Source organism: Herpailurus yagouaroundi, unplaced genomic scaffold (assembly GCF_014898765.1).
Source record: "Herpailurus yagouaroundi ecotype Mexico unplaced genomic scaffold, PumYag 202, whole genome shotgun sequence".
Classification (NCBI taxonomy): Eukaryota; Metazoa; Chordata; class Mammalia; order Carnivora; family Felidae; genus Herpailurus; species Herpailurus yagouaroundi.
The window spans coordinates 17,160,659-17,166,292 of record NW_024412433.1 but is presented as its reverse complement, the minus strand read 5'-3'; the positions used below and the strand labels follow the sequence as shown (position 1 = coordinate 17,166,292).

General features: G+C 40.6%; 1 pseudogene; it reads left to right on the top strand.

Annotated features, from left to right (window-relative positions):
• The first annotated feature begins 816 nt into the window (after positions 1–816).
• LOC121014298 (cytochrome c oxidase subunit 6B1-like) lies at positions 817–1,255 on the top strand (annotated as a pseudogene).
• Positions 1,256–5,634: the final 4,379 nt, after the last annotated feature.

Sequence of the window (5,634 nt, the reverse complement as noted above, 5' to 3'; positions counted from 1 at the left end):
AGGCAGTGTTGGAAGACTTAACTACCTTCCTGTTTGAAGAAAGGCCACAAAGTTAGGGTCCTCTACTGAAGGAAAAGGAAAGCTAAAAGTCTATGCATTGGATTGTAATCGGACTGGAAAAAATATAAGACTCTCTAGGTAATGGCCTCTGGTTCCCTGATTTTTTTGGACCCGGTTATACCTACTGGTTACATCATACTAAAATTCATTGAAATTCTGTGTTTAGGAGTTAACCCAGGCTATGCATATCAATAGCCTTCTAACTGGCTTTGCAATATTTCCTCTCACTCCAGTGGTTTTTCCACATGGAAATAAATCAGATCAAAACTGGTTCCTGCTCAACACCATCCGACCTCCTTATCTTGGCCTTGTAGTACCTGATCTGGCCCTTTCCCACTTCTCTGAGGTTATCTCCCATCCCCCTCCTCCTCAGTCCCTGGTCAGCCATCTTGGCCCTTGAGATGTCCCTAACAGACGTCACAATATTTTGCACTTGCTTTTCCCAGTGCCTGGAATGTGCTTCCTCAAGCATTTCTGAATGGCTTTCTTACTGCATCTAAATCTTGGCCTGGTTGTTATTTTCTCACAGATGCTTTACTTGACTTCCTTATAGGAAGAGCCACCCTTCCACTTTACCTCACTTTCTAATACTTTACCTTTTTTTAACTTACTTTATAGTATTTATCACTACTGCATATTAACTAATAGATAATATTATCTCCATCTCCATTAGAATGTCAACTTGTGGAAGGGAGTTATCCTCTCTTTTTTAAAACTTCATTTCTATATTCTTACCACCTAGAATGGTAATGGATCAATAAACATTTGTTGAAATGGAGAAGGTCGGTGAAGAGTGGAGGAAGGAGAATTCTGAAAGAGATAGGTATAAGCAAGTCTTTGCTGAGGGTCACATTGAGCTGCGAGCTGCTTCAGGGGTGTCCTTAGGAGTCAACGTGATGGCGAAAGATGTCAAGACCAAAATCAAGAACTACAAGACTTCCCCTTTTGACAGCTACTTCCCCAACAAGCACCAGACAAAGAACTGCTAGCAGAACTAGCAGTTTCTAGCAGTGGACTTTCACCGCTGTGAGAAGTCAATGATTGCTAAAGGGGTGGACATTTCTATGCGTGAACGGTACCAGCGTGCGTACAAATCTCTCTGCCCCATATCCTGGGTGTCAACCTGGTAGTCAGATGGTGTGTTTCCTGGGAAGATCTGAACTGGCTTCACCCACTTCTCCTCTGTCCTGCATCCTCCTCCAAAGGTGGTGAGGGGGGACCTGGGTGCATGGTGGTCCCCACCCTGGGACCCTGAATCATGGCTTACCTAATAATAAATACTCATTGAAAAGCGTAAGACTGTGTATATGTAAAAACCTGGATGATCAGGCAAAGAGCTGGGGTGAAATTAGTACTGTGACGAGCAAGAGGGGCATCAGGGTGATTGTCTGTTTTGTTTTGTTTTATGTTATTAAACTGACTACCTTCTCTATACTAGATAGTAGAGTGAATGATTGCATAAAATAGCTTCAAGCCGCTGTATGTGCTAAAATTTACCTGTATATCCCTCCTTTATTATCTAGACAGTTTCAAAAAAATTTCCTTATGTAATTTCTGAACCACATAAAAATATAATAAAAACTGTGTATCCCCACAAAAAAATAAAGAAATAGGTGTAAGCAGAAACATTCATAAGTATAATGCCTTCAATTTAGTAGCTCCCAAATTCGCAAAATCATAAAAATCATTTCAGTTGTTTAACACACACACACACACACACACACACACACACACACACACATTCTTAAGAGTCATCTCAGATATAGGAACTTAGGAACTCCAGAGGAAGGCCCCCGTCTTAGTTTGCTTAGGCTATCATAACAAGACACCACAGTTTGGACAACAGAAACTTATTTTCTCACAGTTCCAGAGGCTGGAAGTCCCAAATCAAAGTGCCTGCTGATTCTGTTTTTAGTGAAGGCTTTTGTTCTGGCTTCTAGAAGACTATCTTCTTGCTGTATCCCATGTGGCCTCTTCCTAGTGCCTGTGCAGAAAGAGAGATCTTTGGTGTCTCTTTTCCTATAAGGACACCTGTTCTATCAAATTAGAGCCTCACTGTTACTTCATTTAACCTTACTTTCCTCCCTAAAGGTCCATCTCCAAATACAATCACATTGTGGGTTAGAACTTCAACATATTAACTTTGAGGAAACACAATTCAGTCCATAACACCCTCAGAAACTGTATTAATAACAACATCTAAAGTGCCTAAGTAACTCTTCCAGCCGGGAAAGTCAAGGAAGCAGTACTTAACAGTGAAGATAACTCCTCCTGGCTATATGGAGACAGAGGCCCTGTGGTCCTTGGTTGAATCATGTTGATAATATGAGGGGAAAATTCATTAGGAAAATATTTTGATAATAAGCTAAGGTTTTGAGTATGTTGAAGAACTACAAAGATAAGGAGGAAAATAACAAATCCTAATGAAGTGTTCTGTTGTTGTTGTCGTTTGTGTGTTTAATTTATAAGTTTTTTTTGTAGAGTCAAAACTGTCCCTCCATCTTACTGAGAGCTTGTAGTAAAGTCCAGGCATTAAGGAGGTTGGTCAAGTCCTTGACAGCTTAAAACTCGAATAACACGTTTAATTTGAAGCATACCCACTCTGAACTTCTGGATTTGCAGGGAAAAGAGGTTGTGTTTGCCATTCCCTTGCTTTTCCTTCACTCAGTTATCTATTTATTTATGTTTTAGCTCCTTGGGGTTAGTAAGGGAGTAGAGAAGATGAAAAGGAACACAACTATTTTTATTAAGTGGATGTTGTTGGTCGTGGCTATCAATGCCTTTCTACGTGACCATAGCTTATGTTCCACCTGCCTTGGGGGGACGTAAGTGAATAATGTAAGAGGCACCTTGGGCGGGATCTCTCTACTTCACAGTTATCTACTGGAGACATATTCTGTTTTGATCTCCTTTGGAATTTCCTTAGCTTCCTCCCCCTCTATGGAACTACTCTAAGCCTCTTGTTATGAGGGTCTCTTGGCCTGTCTTCCACAGTATCTCAACGATTGATGGAAAATGCACGCAACACATAGGCCAGATGACGGTAGTTCAGGACGTTTTTCCCCTAGGAATTTTCTGTCTGTCTCTTCTCTCTCTTTCTCTCATTGCCTTTCCCACCTGCTTCCCACAGCAAGTGTGCCGTCCAAGCTGAAGTCCAACCAGGAAATGAGATGCCAGCCTCCCTCGATTGCGTCAGTGATTTCTCATCCTCCTGAGTGCTGCCTCCTGAGGGCTGTTCCCCCAATCGGGGGAAATTCTCTGTTCATAAAACAGTCTCAGAATTCCCTCTCTCTCCTGAGTCATTTAATTATGTGGTTCTAGGAAAGGAAGAAGCACGTAGTAGGGATGACTGGCCACGTGACCAAAGGCCCAGGATAGACCTATGAAGGTAGTTAAGAGTGTTGTTTTACCTTAAACCTTTAGCTACAGTTCTGAACCAATGGTAGAAGTTTCCATTCATATCCACTTTCAAAAATTGTAACAAGATTTACATTTTTGACGCACTGTTTCAAGGTTCTGCAGAAGCAGCCTTTATATCATGGATCTTGTGTCACTGAAGTAATTCTGGAAGCTTCAGATGGACCTCCTAATGACAGAGTGTATTTTTTCTTTTTTTCTTTACAGAGTAAATAAATCCCCTTTGTAGACTAACATTTCTAAATTCATTATTAACTCCCTCCAGCTTTTGTAGATTATTTTCTCCTAATTATTCTCTCCCCTGCGAAATTTTAATTTCACAGACATACTGTATAACTCTTCATGGACTGAGATTTTTCCACTCCTCTCTCAAGAACGGATTTTCAGCCCCTTGAGGGCAATATTGGACCCATTGGGAATGCATGGGGAGTAATTATTGGAAGAGCAGATTTCAGAGTACTCAAGTATATTAGTGCTTTGAAACCTCCATTATCATACATTTTATCCCATGTAGTTAAACCGATTGAAATAAACTCTCCAAGTCTATTCTGGAGCATTCTTCCAGATTACACTGCAAGTTCTTAGGTTGGCGGGAAAAAAAACAAAACAAAACAAAACAAAACCAGCAAACTGGGTCCCTAGCACAGACATATCTCCATCACCTGGACACGTTCATAGATTTTTTTCCCCCTCAACTTCCATTTTTAGCAATCTCAAAACCTTTCCAACAATCCTAAGTCCTTACCATCCACAGATGCCTTCTTTACAGACTTTGGACTTCATTCAAATTTCACCTTTGAAGACAATGCCAGCTCTCTGTTTCTTTTGATATGTAAGTGCTACCCTTTGTCAAAGACTAGTTCTCACTCCAGGCTGGAGTCTGTTATGTCAGAGAGGGGCATAATGTGTGATTTTCTGCTTTCACCTTAACTGTAAAGGCGAACTTCAAATTTCAATTAGAAGTAATAGTCTATAAACCACCACATAAAAATGTACAATTTTCATTCTCAATACTTAGTCTTATTCTTTCTCATTAGAGAGCCATATTGAACAATGAAGCTTTGCTTGCACTCGTTAATGAAAGTGCCATGCCTGAAAAGAGTCATAAAATGGGAGCCCAAAACAAAAGGCTGGAGAAATTTATATAAAGATTTTGGTTTTTATTGTAATCCCCCTGAAATAATGCTATACACAGTTCCTTTTAAATCTGTGCCGTGATTGTGGAAAGGAAAATTGGGAAATAATAGACTCTTCTTGTATTCACACACTCTCTTTACCTCCCCTCACCACTACACCACCCAATCTAGTCAGCAAAGAATTCAATTGTGACAATAATTACAAAATTAGGAGTTAGAATTGGGGCTTTTATAGAGTAGTTATATTTTCTGTAAAAGACTTTCACTGGAAGAAAATACAAAAAGCTGAATAAAAGATAACAATAGAAAATTAAGAGGGAGGGAAGAAAATGCCAGAAGTAATATTCACATTTTCATTATAGATTACATTCAGCTACAAGCAACAGAAAATTCCGATAGTTTAAGTAAAGGAAAATCCTAGAGGTGCAGCATGGTATGGCAAACATCTCAATAATATCCTCGAGGACTCAGGTTCCTTCCTTTTTCTGTTCCATCTCTTGTCCTCAAAGTTACGTCCCTCTTGGTTACAAGGTGGCTGCAGGACTTCCAGGCATCCCATCCAGATCTACGAAGGAAAGGTCAGGTTTCTTTTCTTGTATGTGTGGGGGGGGTCAGAGGACAGGTATTAAAATCAGTCAGGAAAACTTTTCCTAGAAGGCCCCTAGCCAACTTCTATTTCTCCCTGGCTAGGTTGGTATCAGATATCCACGCCTGGAACAGTGACTAGCCAAAGAAAACAGGATCATGATGAGTATGTTAGAGAAGTTCCCCTGGGGCTGCCAATGGAGCCAACTGCCTAATGAAACCAAATTTTGAGCAGAGGACAATGGGAACCTGAAAAATTTCAGGGCTCTGTCAGGGTGAACGAGAGGCAGGGGAGGGTAGTGAGAGGCAGGGGAGGGGAAAAGGAGTTGCACTGGGAGTTACCAGGGTCTGTTCCATAGTTCTAATTATCTTTAACAGAAGTAGGTTTCATTTCTTCTCCGATGGGTTTTGAGATCCAACTTCTAGAGCTATTTTA